Source organism: Schistocerca piceifrons, chromosome 8 (genome assembly GCF_021461385.2).
Source record: "Schistocerca piceifrons isolate TAMUIC-IGC-003096 chromosome 8, iqSchPice1.1, whole genome shotgun sequence".
Lineage (NCBI taxonomy): Eukaryota > Metazoa > Arthropoda > Insecta > Orthoptera > Acrididae > Schistocerca > Schistocerca piceifrons.
In genome coordinates this window covers 339,142,655-339,158,475 of record NC_060145.1, presented here as the reverse complement: position 1 = coordinate 339,158,475, position 15,821 = coordinate 339,142,655, and the positions used below count along the sequence as shown (strand labels likewise).

General features: G+C 43.3%; 1 protein-coding gene across 1 annotated transcript in view; it reads left to right on the top strand.

Annotated features, from left to right (window-relative positions):
- Positions 1–15,821, top strand: part of LOC124711212 (general transcriptional corepressor CYC8) — a 68,607-nt gene that overhangs the window by 39,736 nt on the left and 13,050 nt on the right. The gene's annotated exons all lie outside the window — the stretch shown is intronic.

Below are 15,821 nucleotides of genomic sequence, written 5' to 3'. Positions count from 1 at the left end.
GGGACCACCGGTATTCGACCGTCGAACAATGGAAACGTGTCGGCTCTTCGGTTAGGGGGACCTGTGGTAGTAATCGAAGACACGCTGACAACTGCCAACCACCTACATCACTTTACGCTTGACGTCTTCCCCGATGGCGATGTTATCTTTCAGCAGTACAATTGTTCGTGTCTCGGAACCACAACCGTTCTACAGTGGTTTCAGGAACATTATAGTTAAATCAGCTGATGTTTCGGAGACCAAATTCGCCTGAGGTATCTCCTAAGGAACCCATCTGCGTCGCTATAGGGTGCCGTTACCGCGCACGCAGATCAGTTGCCCATTATTTAGGCAAGGTACATGACCTGTGCGCAGACATCTAATGCCGCATGCCTAGACAAACATACCAACAAGCTGTTGGATCCCGATCAGCAGAATCAGTGATATATTTCGTTCCAAAGACGGACAAAGAAGCTATTAAGCAGGTGGTTGGTTCAAAAGGCTCTGAGCACTGTGGGACTTAACTTCTGAGGTTATCAGTCCCCTAGAACTTAGAACTACTTAAACCTGACTAACCTAAGGACATCACACACATTCATGCCCGAGGCAGGATTCGAACCTGCGATCGTAGCGGTCGCGCGGTTCCAGACTGTAGCGCCTAGAACCGCTCGGCCACCCCGGCCGGCTAACCAGGTGGTCATAATGTTTTGACTCATCAGTGTATGTACACTGTTGGTCATAATACCATTGTAACTGAAAGGGCACCGCACTTACTCTTCATCACCGATTTCGGCCAAATGTGTAGTACATGCAGGGATTGGCCGGAAGTGAAAGTGACAGAAGTGGCCAATTACACTGTGAGGTGCCGTGGTTGTGCTTGTAGTGAACACACCCCTGAGAGGCAAAATTGAAGTCCCAATGATCGGAAAACGGAATAAAGCTCTCTAAGCAACAATGCAAATACAATTTTGAAAGGTAATGAAACAGTCGCGCAACGGATAACTCCTTATTAAATCTGAGTTTAACAGTGCTAGGCCCACTTTTAAAAGTTAATAGTCATGCATGAAGTACACAGGCCAACGCCTGCCCGATTAGCCGTGCTGTGTAACGCTCTGCTTTCCGGGCGGGAAGGCGTGCCGGTCCCCGCTCCGAAGCCTCCCGGCGCATTAGTGTCGAGGTCCGTTGTGCCGGCCAGTCTGTGGACGGTTTTCCATCTGCCTCAGCGAATGCGGGCTGGTTCTCCTTATTCCGCCTCAGTTACACTATGTCGGCGATTGCTGCGCAAACACTTTCTCCACGTATGTATCATTACTCTCTGCCAAGTAAACATTGGGGTTACATTCGTCTGATGTGTGACACTCCCGTGGTGGGGCGGGGGAGGGGGGAGGGTCCATTGGCGGCCGAACCGCACAATAATAACAACGGGGTTCGGTGTGTGGCGACGGTGGGGTGAGTGGACTGCTGTTACATGTTTTTGGGTTGTGAACCACTGAGGGCTACGGCGGAGACGAAACCTCTCCGTCGTTTCTTGGTCCCCAGTTCCATACAATACACAGGCCAACGACCACATGACACCGCAATTTAGTTAGGTGAGGCATCTAACTAATGCATGACAATGCACGTTTATGAAACGAAAATTCATGAGCGAGATCCTTGAACAAGATAGAAATAAATACAAAGGTAGAGAAGAGTTTTGTTTAATTTTGATCTTAGTAGCAATTTTAGTATCGGATAAAGAATATTGCCAGTGGTCAAACAAAGAGCATATCAGAAAGGGCTAATGATAAGTGAACTGGGAAAAAGAAACACTGGTCACAAATGCAAAGTACAGTCTGCAAATCAAACAAGTATGTGTGATAATCAGTTACTGGAACGACTAACCCCTCAGACTTAACGTCACATTAACGATTCCACGGAAAAGCACTGCTTCCAGAATCTCATCAAATAAACTCCCAGTACTCGGCTGCATGCGTGCCGGCTGTGAGCGGCAGTCAATAGCGTACTGGACTCATCTTCTCCTTTGCGGCCCGCGAGGATGCCAATAAGACCGTCGTCTGTGAACACAGGAGGGAGAGTTTTTAGAGCTCCCAGTCATCCACCAGTGACGGCAGTGATTCCGGTTGCCATCCAACTTGCAGCTAAGTTTTGCCGAGACTGCAGCCACTGCTCCTATGAAATTTGAAGATTGCGCCGGAGCGCCAGCAAAAGTGTGACTCTTTGTTTTGGGGAAGGGAGCATGGGCTGAAGCTAACCGTCTTTCTAGCAACGTTCCAGAGCAGCCTTTGAGACGCAAAACTTCCAACTGCCGTTTTTTTTTTAAAAAAAAAAGATAAAGGAGACTTTCCTTCACATTGGTCTTTGCGTGAGCGCTTTCTAGCCTCCCAGCACGTTATCTCCCATTGCGTTGACGTGGCGAGCCCCGAGTCGGGGGAAGCACGATTGTGGAGGTAACATCTCAGTTACCCATTAATTATGGTAATGGGTCTGGGGAGTACTATTAGAGCACAAAAATATAAGTAAAATATGTAGGGTGCCGCTACATGAATAATGAAGCCTCCTTACAATTGTCAGAAATGGAAGAACACAAGTGTGTCCCAGATGTTCAATTTATGTTGGCTTACATTCCAGGAAACGGATGGCGCAGAACCGTAATTCGAGAGTCGTCGAGTCAATCCCCATGGGAACTTTTATTTTCAATTCTTATAGTTGTTACACTGAAAATAAACCGAAATAAATTTCAATACATTGTACTTACTAATGTTTCATAATAGGCAAAGGAAGATTTGGAAGGGGAAATAAATTTCCAGGAAGAAATCAGAAGGCGTAGACAACTTCGTATATAAAATTACTTTTATTATTTTCCAGTTGATGATTTTTACGTACTACGGTGGCATTCATCGTAAAAACAGGGGAAGCAGTAATTTTTTCGACATCCTGCACACGTTATAAACACCAAGTTCTAACAATTAAATGATTGTTTTTAAGTGTCTATAGAAAAACAAACTTTTTTTTACATTCACGAATGGTTCTCACTCATTGCACAGTTTGGCACCAAACAACACATAACGCACCATTTCGCTACATATTGACGAGAATAGCTTGCGATGTGCAATGGAGTGTATTTTGATGTTATCTTCTGGGGATATTACGACGATATAAGAGCAGTTTCCAGAATTTTTGATCAAATTCTTTACCTGACCACAAAATCGAAGATCGCAAAATTGTACTAATGGAGTTCCGCGCCGTATGCGAGTGGGTTTCTTTGTTAATACTTCTATTATTTGCAGTGTAAGTAACGTAAAACTCGAAAAATGTAATTATGTATATATAGTCCACATAAGGACTCGAACCCACAACCCTCGTATTACCACTGAGCACTCTTTGCGCTGCGCCAATCGCTTCCTGGAAACTACGCTAACATAAATGGTTCATGCGCTGCCCGATCCGTGTCTAAAATGTTAATTTTTCATAACACTTGGCCAATCCCAGTATATGCTATAAATCTGGACGGAATTGCCTACTCATTACCACCGAGTTCGTCCAAATTTATGATATATGCTGGGCTTGACTAGAAATGAAAGTGACAGAAGTGGTCGCCTTGTAAGTGTAATTCATATCACGCTTACTAAGAAATCTACATGGCCAACACTTTACTTACGTACTGACCTTTTATTAAACATGATATGAATTGCACTTAGTAAGATGTTGTTGTGGCCAACATTGTACGAAGGTACTATTTCTTTAGTAAGCATGATCTGAACATTGTTGTTGATTAACCGATCTTTCGTTGGCATCTTCGGGTTTGTATGAACGGTATTCTACCGAAAGTAAAAAAAAAGAAAAGAAAAAAAATGCCTCAGGAATGCCTGTGTCACTGTTGACAGTGATCATACCTCCTCTGACTCTTCTGTTAACATTTCAGCAAAGCGTGGGTGTGGACTGGCGCCTGGTTTACGTCAAGAAGCTGAAAGTTTACTGCCAAAGGTTGTGACTGAAAGTGAACCGGTACCATACGAAACTGATGAGGACGATAATGCACTGAGATAAATTTCTGCTTCTTTTCGTAATACATGATAAATACTTCCACAATTTGCGATGGAATTTGGGACGATTCTGTTACTAACACCCATCGATGTTGTATCATACTTGTTACTGCGAAGGACACTTGACTTGAGTCACCGATTGGGCGGTTTAATACGTGTTTTTGACCCATGTTGAGTTACAGACATCAGGAACGTGAAAGCCATGGAGACTGATAGCCTATTCCTCTTGATTAGCACCGAGAGGGCAACCGAGCTTAATATCCGTATCTCACATACGGACGGAATAAACAATGTCATGTACGTGTTTGGAAAGGTTTTGGACTTAGCCCAGGACACGCGGACGTGGCAGTCAGGCCTCAACCTCTTCCATCTGCAGTATTCATACATACAGTACGTCTACAAATTACGGCGAGTAATGCCATTTCACGCCTTTACGGAAAGAAAAATAAATTACTGACGCAAGAGGTTATGATATTCTAGAACAGAAATAATTTGCTAATTACGGCCATCGCTGTTTCATGCCTCTCTTTCTCTCTTTTCTCTCTCTCTCTGTCTCTCTCTGTCTCTCTCTCTCTCTCTCTCTCTCTCTCTCTCTCTCTTTTCGGGACACCATTAATTACTAATGGTTAGTCTTCTACAAAGCAAATACGAAATAGTTAACGCAACTATGGATAATCAACATTATTTCATGCTGTCAGAGCTGTTTTTCAGTCAAGAGCAATAGTGTCGTTGCTAATTTCACTAGCCATCACTTAACATGGCTTCGGCTTCAGGAATAGTGTGTATGTAATCAAGCCACTTCAGTCCGGAACTGCGCTGCTGCTACGGTCGCAGGTTCGAATCCTGCCTCAGGCATGGATGTGTGTGATGCCCTTAGGTTAGTCAGGTTTAAGTAGTTCTAAGTCTAGGGGACTGATGACCTCAGATGTTACGTTCCATAGGTCTTAGAACCATCTGAACCATTTTAATCAAGCCAATTCAATCGGTCTTGCACGAAAGGTTACAGGGTTTCGTAAGAAACTACAGGCATCGAGCAATTAACTTTCCTTAACTTGGATGGGAATACACTATTTCCTAAAATTCAAAAATTCGTCGATGAATTACCACTGCATCTACCAGAAATCTCCATAACGTTTGTATTTACCAGTAATGAAGTACGAGGTGTGCAAAACATAACGACGCAAGTAACTTTCGTGTGATATGTCACGTGTTATAGCCCGATGAAACTTGGTCCGTGAGTACAAAGAACTGCTGCAATAGTACAAAGGGCAACTGAAAGAAATACGCTGTGAGACGAACACAAATGACAATACTTTTACTGAAGTCACCGCGATTTATGATGGCCCCTTGGAATGAGTGATCACCACGGACCGCAGAACACTTTGATAACTTGGCCCCATGCTGGAGTTCTTGTGGTAGAGAGGTTGACAACTACTGGAGGTGGTTGGTTCACGTGGACGTGCCGCAATACTTCTCCCCAACACATCCCTCATCCTATACCTGCTCGATGGCATTTACGAGGTGCGACAATAAAGTAATGAGACTGATGTGAAAAAAAAATGTTACTTACCGTTTTAGTCAAGTTTAGTGTTGTCTCCTTCAAAGTATTTCCCTTCTGATTGCACATACTTTTTCCAGCGCTTCTGCCATTGATGGTAACATTTCTGGAACTCATCTTCTGTAATAACCCCCAAGACCCTCGTCACAGCTTTTTGGACATCCTGTGTTGTTTGAAAATGGTGTCCCTTGACGGCCGTTTGGACTCTTGGAAATAGAAAAAAGTCGCACGGAGCGATATCTGGTGAATAAGTTGGCTGTGGTAGTACTGAAATTTGTTTTGAGGTTAAAAATTGCTGTAGTGATAGAGCAGTATGGGATGGCGCATTATCGTGTTGCAGAATCCAATTATCAGCAATGTTGGCACGGACATGTAGAACTCATTTACGAAGTCTCTCTAAAATTTCTTTGTAGTAATTTTGGTTAACTGTTTGTCCAGGAAGCAACCACTCTTTATGAACACTTCTCTTGGAATCAAAGAAGGACGCAAGAATGCACCACTTTCGACTTTGACATGCGAGCACTTTTTGGTCTGGGTGATCCCTTTGAGCACCCTTGCGAACTTTGGCGTTTTGTTTCTGGATCGTACTGAAAAAACCAACTTTCATCACCAGTGATAACACGACTCAACAATTCTGGATTGATTTCCGATTGCTCTAACAGATCGATTGCCACATTTTTCCGTGTTTCTCACTGTTGTAGTGTGAGAGTTTTGGGGACATTTTCGCACAAATCTTTCTCACACCAAGATCTTCAGTTATTATTAGATGAACCATTTCTCGATTGATGTTCAGTTCTTCTGCAATCATTTTCACGGATAATCTTCGATCAGATCGTACGAGTTTATGCACCCTGGCCAAGTTGACATCCGTCCGTGAGGGTGATGATCATCCGCTGCATTCTTCATCTTCAACGTTCGTTCTGCCTTCACTAAACCTTTTATGCCAACGAAAAACTTGAGCTCTTGAGGTAACCTCCTCTCTAAAAGCCTTCTGAAGCTTATCGTAAGTTGTCATCTCGTTTTCACCCAATTTAATGCAAAAAGAAATGGCATACCGTTGCGTAATATTATGCGGTTCCATTTCCGTGACGAGGGACGCAAACACGTGTTAACTTATTACAGCACAACTCACCATTGAGCAGTTGCATCGATGTGCCGCTTAGACTAGAAGTAGCTTGTAGACCAAAGTCAAAGATATTGTGCCTACACAAGCCTGCAGGGTTGTCACATCTTGCAAAGGAAATCAGTCTCCTTACTTTATTGTCGCACCTCGTAAGTCGGGGGAAGGGTAGATCAGTCCATTCGCCGCATATCCATTCGCTCCAAGAGCTGCTGCATTTGCGTTTTCGATCTGGTCGCACACTGTCTTCCATGAAAATGAAGTCTTAACCGAATGGACTCATGAAAAGATGCACGTGGGGAAGCAGTACAGAGTCACATTAACGACCAGTGACTACCATATTCAAAGATCTGCAGGTCTGCAGCATTATGCCTCTCGACACTATGATGTATAGACCATCAAAACGATCATTGTCGACAACGTTCCCCGGTGCATTACGTGTGCCTACCCTCGCCATACGAGAGTATGTCCGACATTGTCGAGTGAGATGGTTTTGGTGGTCCAGGTCTTACAGATGGGGAAATATAATGTTCCACGGGCATACTGACTCCGAATCTTTGAACACGGTATATTCGTCGGTCAACGTTATTGTGACCCAGTACTCCCCAAGCGTGTCTTTTCAGAAGGGCGTTCGGCTCAGAAATAATTTTTATGGATGACAATGCACGGTCGCATCGAACAACGCAACTAGAGGAGCCCTAGGATCGAGAGGATATTCGGCAAATACACTGGTCTTCCCCCCCCCCCCCCCCACCCCCTTACTTACATCCCATCGAGCAAGTATGGGAAGCGTTGGGTAGACATATGGCAGCATTCCACACGAATCAACAGTCATCAAGTAGTTTTCAACCGCGCTGGAGGAGCAATGTAACACCCTAGCCGAATAGCTCCTTACCAACATTTTGGTCAGCATGTGGCCACGTTACCGAGCGTTCATAACCATCTGTGGTGTTCACACACTCTATAAGAACAATGTCTCACCTTTTGCAATATCCAAGGGACCTTCATGAATCGCGGTGACTTCAGTGTATTTATCGTCTTTGAAAAAGAGTACCATTTGTGTTCGTCTCATTGCATAATTTATCGATTACCTCCTTTACAATACTGTAGCAATTCTTTCTATGTATGGCCCAAGTTTCATCGAGGTATGTTACTTGGCAGTGATATATCTTGTGAAAGCTACTTTCGTCCTTAAGTTTTGCCCACCAGTGTAATTGGTGATTATGACTGTTTACGTCGGCTCATTACACAGCAGAAGTGACGGAGCGTCAGACAAGTAGGCTGCCGCGGCCGGCTGGACGGGCAGGTTGCGGGGTACAGGTTCCCGCAGGAGCGGCCACGCCCACACCAGGTAGCGGCTTTCGCCGTCGCCGGGCGACTTTCGCCGCTGGGCCGACCCGAGCCTTGCCGCCTTTCTGTCCCCACACCTGTTCCGGAAGCACGTGCCGCACCCGCTTGCAAAATACGCACCTTTTCACCGTCCATCGGGCCAACTGGTTCAGAGAAAGGCTCTGGACCTGTTTTCTGCTCGATTCTGAACGCTGTCTCAGTTGCGTGACATAAATTTCAGTAACTACAAGGCCGGAAGCTGTGGCGATAATGAGCAAATGCTGCCGTCTGCTGCTTTCCACTACACCGACCACTGCCATCACACACTCTCGAGCTGTGAGTACTTCTTAATATCCTGAGAAACAGCTGTTTGTAGCACACACATCCAGACCAGTACATGGAGACTGAAGAGCCAAAGAAACTGGTAAACTTGCTTAATATTGTGTACAGCCCCGCGAGCACACAGAAGTGCCGCGACACGACGTGGCATGGACTCGACTAATGTCTGAAGTAGTGTTGGAGGGAAATGACACCATGAATCCTGCAGAGCTGTACTAAATCCGTAAGAGTACGAGAGGGTAATAATCTCTTCAGAACAGCACGTTACAAGGTATCCAAAATATGCTCAATAATGTTGATATCTGGGGATTTGGGTGGGCAGCGGAAGTGGTTAAACTCAGAAGAGTGTTCCTGGAGACCCTCTGTAGCATTTCTAGACGTGTGGGGTGTTGCATTGTCCTGGTGGAATTTCCCAAGTCCGTCGGAATGCACAATGGATCAGACAGGATGCTTACGTACGTGTCAGTCGTATCTACACGTATCACGGGTCCCATATCACTTAAACTACACACGTCCCACACCATTATAGAGCCTTCAACAGCTTGAACAGTCCCCTGCTGATATGCAGGGTCCATTAATTCATAAGGTTGTCTCCATAACCTCACACGTCCACATTCTTGATTCAATTTGAAAGGAGACTCGTCCGATCAAATAACGTGTTTCCACTCATCAACAGTCCATTGTGGGTGCTGATGGGCCTAGGCGAGGCGCAAAGCTTTGTATAATGAAGTCATCAAGGGTGGGCGAGTGGACCTTCGGTTCCGAAAGCCCATATCGATGATGTTTTGTTGAATGGTTCTCACGCTGACACTTGTTGATGGCACAGCATTCAAATCTGCAGCAATTTGTGGAGGGGTTGCATTTCTGTCACGTTCAGGGATTCTCTTCAGTCGTTGTTGATTCCGTTCTTGCAGGATTTTTTTCCGGCCGCAGCGAAGTCGGAGATTTGATGTTTTACACTCGTGAAATGGTAGTACGGGAAAATCCCCACTTCATCGCTACCTCGGAGATGCTGTCTCCCATCGCTCGTGCGCCTACTATAACACCACGTTCAAACTCACTTGAATCTTGTTAACCTGCCATTGTAGCAGCAGTAACCGATCTAAGAACTGCGCCAGACACTCCTTGTCTTATATAGGCGTTGCCGACCGTATTCGGCATGTTTACATATCTCTGTATCTGAATGCGCATGCCTGTACCAGTTACTTTGGTTCTTCAGTGTATTATAACTAGAATGCATTCCACGAAATTCCGGAGCAAAATCAGTACGTCAAGTAGTCGACAGGGTCTCATACAAATTTATATATACTTCTATCCCTTTCGTAAGGCATATTTCTTTGTTGAAATGCTCAGCTCTGTGGATGAACGTCATACCTGAGGGTTCATTCGTAACCTAATAGTCACGAATCACTTCCACATAGGTCAGCTGTCCTACAGAAGCCAAGAAAATATTTCTGAGGCCACCTTGATTTCTTCACCTCCGTGTGCTGCTCCAGAAATGGCTTCGAAGGGTCTGACTTTTCTTGCCTAACACGCAGACGTTCATCCATTCTACGAAAATGAAAATGTCACACGTAAAGTACAGCACTGCCAATGGCGAGGAGGCCAGTTTCGATACTCCCGAGCAACTTTTCACCTTTCTCATCAATGTACTGTCGTTACCAGAAGATAAACGGTGCTTTTTGAAAACACTGTCTCCGATAGCCCTAGAGCTTCGCGTCGAGTAAGTCGCTTCCTTCCCCATTGAGCAATGTGCTTACAAGAGGTCAGCACACGTATTTCGCCAATCTCATCACATTCTATTGGCATCGGATTCCTGATAGAATCGTAATAATGTGACTAGACAATGTACTTCCAGCAAATCGTTTACAGCTGCAACTGTTTATAGATGAGTGTGACGATGCAGGATGCAAGATATATTAAACCTGTGCCTCAGCGCACGCAGTTAAAGAATATTATCCTGTAAGAGAAAAATGGTTCAAATGGCTCTGAGCACTATGGGACTTAACAGCTGTGGTCATCAGTCCCCTAGAACTTACAACTACTTAAACCTAACTAACCTAAGGACATCACACACATCCATGCCCGAGGCAGGATTCGAACCTGCGACCGCAGCAGTCGCACGGTTCCGGACTGCGCGCCTAGAACCGCGAGACCACCGCGGCCGGCTCCTGTAAGAGAAAAATGATCTCTTTTAAAACAGAATGCAATATTTCAGCACACCACTCTTCATAACCAAGGATATAATATATTCCAAAATGTCGATTATATTACTACGTGTTCGCTTAGCTTTGCACTTTCTTACGAGAGATCACTTTTCTCCTACAGGATGTTATCAGCCCAACGAGATAAGTAAGTGTGGATGTAACAATAAAATAATTTTCGATAAATTTGGCAGTTTACACCCGCAACTCAGACGTTGAAGAATCATCCTTACGTACCCCAACTTTCCTACCCTCATCCCCAGAAACAGTGATGAGTGTGTGGGTGTGTGTACGTGTGTGGTTGGGGAAGGGGGGGCTTGGCGGGGGAGTGTTTTTGCATACAAATAACTTAAAGAGGCTGTTAATATAGAGGTACCGATGGAGAAAGGATGGGACAAGCGGTGCATTGTAAGCATAGCTCTTGAGTGCCTGGAGTAATTAAGACTATTGGAATAAAACACGTATAGCTCCTTTAGGCGCGGGGTGCGGGTGTAAAGGAGGCGACATGCAAACACAATCTGAAATTATTACGGAGCCGAATCCAAGGTTTTCGTCGTCATTGGCCTGATGATGCGTGACAGTCCTGATACCACTTAACCCCTACATGTGGAGATGGTGGTAGAAAGAGTTAACATGTAAAGCACAAAACAGAAACGTTGGAAGCAATTTCACCAGAACCATTTATATTAGGATCGTTCAATAAATAACACACAACAATTTCTACAGGCGTTAATACAGACTGCCTGACAAGAAAGTAAGGCATATGGAAGACACTGCCGGATTCCAACATAACGTCGTAGACGCACACTCCATTGGAAGGTATGTGAATGTTTAGAGTTGCAGTTCTCTGTGACAGGTCGATCGCCCACGATGACTTTACTGCTGTTCGTGTTTCGTGTTCTTCGTGTATAGTGTTGTCAGCGTACCTAGTAGGGTATATACGGGCCTCAACAGCGTCAGACGTTGAGCAGCCACTGTGAAGGAAACGGAGATGCGGCGTACTCATGTCATCAACATCTGAGAGAGTTTGAGAAGGGCCTCGTCGTGGGTCCCCATACGGCCGGCTGGTCGGACCGTGCAATATCCAGATTTGTGGGACATTCTGCATCGACATCTCCATTATACTCCGCAAACCAGTATGGTGGAGGATAGTTCTGGTACCATTAACAGATCCCCCCTTCCCCTTTCCACTCACGAATGACGCATGGGAAAAATGACTGTCGGTAGGCCTCTGCATTGGTTCCAATTTCGCAAATTATCTCGTCGTGGTCATTTCGCGAGATATACATGGGAGGAAGTAATATGTTGTTCAGCTTTTTCCAGAAAGTTCTCTCTCGAAATTTCAATTTTTAACTTCTCAATGATGCACAGTGCCTCTCTTGTAACGTGTGCCGACTAAGCAGTCTTGTGACGAAACGCTTCGCTCTTCTTTAGATATTCTCTTTCTCTTGTATCAAGTCCTATACAGCAAGGATTGCAGATAGATGTACAATAATCAAGAATCAGCGGAACAGGTGCCTTGTATGCCATTACTTTCGTGGGTCAGTTACATTTCCGTAACATTCTTTCTATGGCATCTGATTTTCATACTGTTTGCTTTATGTGGTAATTCTACTTATGGTCTGAACAGTTGGATTTATTTGAGGCCAATGGTGATATCCCTCTGTCACCTACCGTTGTAGATACACAACCTGGGTGCATCACTTTGAGCTGGAAACGAAAAAACAATCACTGGAGAAACATCACCAGGAATCACAAAAAAAGAAGAAATTCGAGGTAGCTACCTCTGCTAACAAAATCAAGACTCCAGTCTTTTGGGATAGTGATGATGACATTCTCATCAGTGTATTGCCATAAGGAGTAATCATTAATTTACAGGCTTCTGTGAAGACTCTGATCACGTGAAAAACTGTTTCCGACAGGTCTGCCAAGAATCCAGAAGAAATCTCCCTCCAGTACGATACGGTACGCCCACATGCTTCAAACCCGGACACATCGCTAAATTAGTTCAGGCATCATTGTCAGCCACTCTGGCGCCATCTGATTTTCACCTGCTTCGATCACTAGCTGATTCTCTACGTATTAGACACTTTGGAAATAATGACAGTGTAATTCTTACAGAGAAAACCTGGCTAAGAGCAGAGGACAATATCTTTTGCCAACAGCAATATGTGCTTTTACACGATGATCGCCTAAGTCCGTAGAACATGAAGGATACTATACGGAAAAGTAGTACATGTAAAAGAAATGTTGACTGATATTAAAACCAAATTCAACTTTTAGGAATAAATATATTCCGATAGGAAAATGTAGGGATATTTGCTTATTTGCTGAGAAGTGGAGCCAGCATCTCTCTCCCTAATGAATAAGATGTTGTGGTCAATAAAAGGATAAAGTGTTCGTATTACACACTGCAAAAACGAATTGCTTAACTGTGGTGTGAAATAACAGAAATCTATTGTTATTATTACTATTATTATTATTATTTACTTACGTTACAATTTTACCAATTTTTTATTCTTATCTGTACAGCATGTATTGCTAAACAGCTCGTTTTAGCTGCCTTTTTAAACAAGTTTTTCTTGGTGATCTTTTTGAACAATTTTTGTACAATTTCTTTACTTGGCAAAAATCTTTATAATGGTTTTTTTTGTTTGTTTTTCTCGGTGGTGTTAATTCAGTTTATATCGTGTTCCACGGACAGAGCTGTTTTTGAAGTTTTCGATAAATCTGTTTTGGAATGACAGCTACAGGATGTCCCAGGAGGAACGGTGAATATTCAGGGATATGACAGGAACGCACATTTGAAGCAAGAAATTTCTCCTGAATATCTGTCCTATTGCGAATGGTTTCGAGTAATAGACCACTTTTTAAGGTACACATATTGCTAGGTGCAGCCATTTTAGAAGAACAATTTCTCACACTTTTTAGAAAATTAGTTTATTGAACACCTTGAGGACGTTCCTTTAGCCATGAGATGTAACACCTATATCGATGTCCGCAGCTCGTGGTCGTGCGGTAGCGTTCTCGCTTCCCACGCCCGGGTTCCCGGGTTCGATTCCCGGCGGGGTCAGGGATTTTCTCTGTATTGTGATGACTGGGTGTTGTGTGATGTCGTTAGGTTTAAGTAGTTCTAAGTTCTAGGGGATTGATGACCATGGATGTTAAGTCCCATAGTGCTCAGAGCCATTTGAACCATTTTTGAACCTATGTCGATTAGAAGTAGGTTTATATTATGTAACTGTGTATCTGTGATTATGAAGTGTTTGTTCCTTGTTGCTTAAGTTCGTTGATTTGTGACAGGAAATTTAAAGTTTGTAATGTATGTAGGGAAGAAACTAAATAATATTTAAAGTAATCAAATTTTATAATATATTTATCTTTATAAAGAAATCATTCCGTACTGGAAGCTGGTTCATGCTTAGGACACTTGTACTGTATAACGTAAAAGATGTAGGCTAGTCCCTCCGTAACGGAAGTGGCTTGGAGCGATGTAAAAGGTGGTTTTAGCGGTCGGACTGGGCGGCTCCTTGGTGGAAACGGTACGCAGTCAGTGGCTAGCCGTTGCACAGTACACATCGAGGGTGCCAAGGGAGGCATTTGGAAGCCTCTTCGCAATGAATTTTGCCTCGGATGTAGAATTGTCTGTGGTGTGGTACTCTCGGCAATGAGGAATGGATCTAACACGTTAAAAATCTGTCGCTAAGAAGAAATTGTAAAGAGCATTCAAACATTAAGAGCCGTGAGAACAGTTTGCAGCCACGTCGCTAGCCACCACTACTTCGCCACTGCTCCACCAACTTCATGCATACAGATGAGTATCAGAGCATGGACCAGTTAATTTGTGTGAGTGATTTAATAATAATCCAAATGCTGTAAACCTGTGTTTAGAACTGTATCTTTATCCTAATCACGAACCTATGCAGGATCCCCTCCTAAGTGTTCAGAAAACCGAGTATCGTGTTTCAAACAAACTAGTAATTTATTTATGTGTATTAAATGTGCATAAATTCAGTGCCAGACTGTGTAAATGTTGCTGTCAAAAATACCGGCTTCACAGGTGATGAAAGAAGACAACAAAGTTGTAATCATTTGAAACTTAATTTAGCTTTGATTACTATCATGAACGACTTTTTTGTAGTTAATTGGGCATCAGTGTTGAATAAATTGCCTTAAAAATAGTAAAATCATAAATTATTCCAAGTGAAGTTAAGAATTAAATTTAGTTGAATTGAATTTTGCTGGTGAAATAACCATAAAGTTTGACTAGTGACAATATCAGTTTATGGGTCCCCACCAAATTCTTCTCATATTAGGAAGATAATTGGAATATTATTGCTACTAAGGAAGTTTGATATATTTCTATAAATGGGAGTATAAGCAGTGTGATTTATTTGAATTGTGGTATTTATGTGTTAGTTAAGTCAGAAGTCCCTCCTGGCCAATTTTAGTTCTGCACTTCCTGCAGGAATATTTCAGTAATGATCCAAGTAACAATATTGAGGTAGCTCTTATTAGTGTAAGTTTGGTACGATTTTGCTTTCTATGATTACTAGTATGTGTATAACTGGTAACTACTGCTACACACAGCTCCGTTTGTATCCTGTGTACTACCGAAAGGGGAATATTAATGAAAGTAATTTCAATAACAAATATTTAATTTTTTAAACATATATGCCCAAATTCATGTGCCTAATTTGACTGGCGACCGTTCATTTTTTTCATTCCTATACGAAATTTGCTTGCATTAAACCCCAAAGTTTAAAGCCTGTTTATTTTTTGTATTAATTGTACTGTCTTCAAAATTAAAGTCCGATACTTTCGTCCAGTAGACACACGCGCGGTCAGAACTGTAAATCCTCCCAGAGGGTAACATTAGCTTATGCCACAGTAGGCTAGTGTTATACGTGGCTTTTCCCGTGACAGGACTAAATGTTCAGTTGTTAGGGAAGAGTGACGTACCACGGGCTAGTGACGTATAACAAGCTAGTGTTATAGAGACTGCAGTAAGCTTACAGCACAATGGAGCCGCTCCATATTTTTACCAGCCGTGTGAAGGAACACCACATCTGCACTTACCCTACTCGCTGGATTGGTCGTGTTAGTATAATTAACTGGCCACCAAGATCGCCAGAACATACGCTATTATGTTTTTCCCTATGAAGTTCGATAAGTCTGAGCTGCACAAACAATACGTAAATACGCTATATGAACTGCTTGGTTGCATTGCTGCTGCGTTTGATAGGCAA